This window comes from Rhagoletis zephyria, unplaced genomic scaffold (genome assembly GCF_001687245.7).
Source record: "Rhagoletis zephyria isolate East Lansing unplaced genomic scaffold, Rhagoletis_zephyria_1.1 Rzeph_scaffold_01397, whole genome shotgun sequence".
NCBI classification, from domain to species: Eukaryota; Metazoa; Arthropoda; class Insecta; order Diptera; family Tephritidae; genus Rhagoletis; species Rhagoletis zephyria.
In genome coordinates, this window is record NW_016158481.1 from 80,584 (window position 1) to 80,783 (window position 200).

The following is a 200-nucleotide window of genomic DNA, read 5'->3' on the forward strand; positions in this document are numbered from 1 at the left end:
AATAACAGGAAAAGTAAAGGAACGCAGAAAACCAAATTTTTAGTCCAAAGAATGGCAAAAACAAAACTAACGTCAAATAAGAATGGAAATGTATGTACAAAACACATTCTGCACAAGCACAANTGAAAAGTGTCAAAATGCCAGAGCGTAAGCAGAATGCGCTCACTAAAAGATAATAACAGGAAAAGTAAAGGAACGCA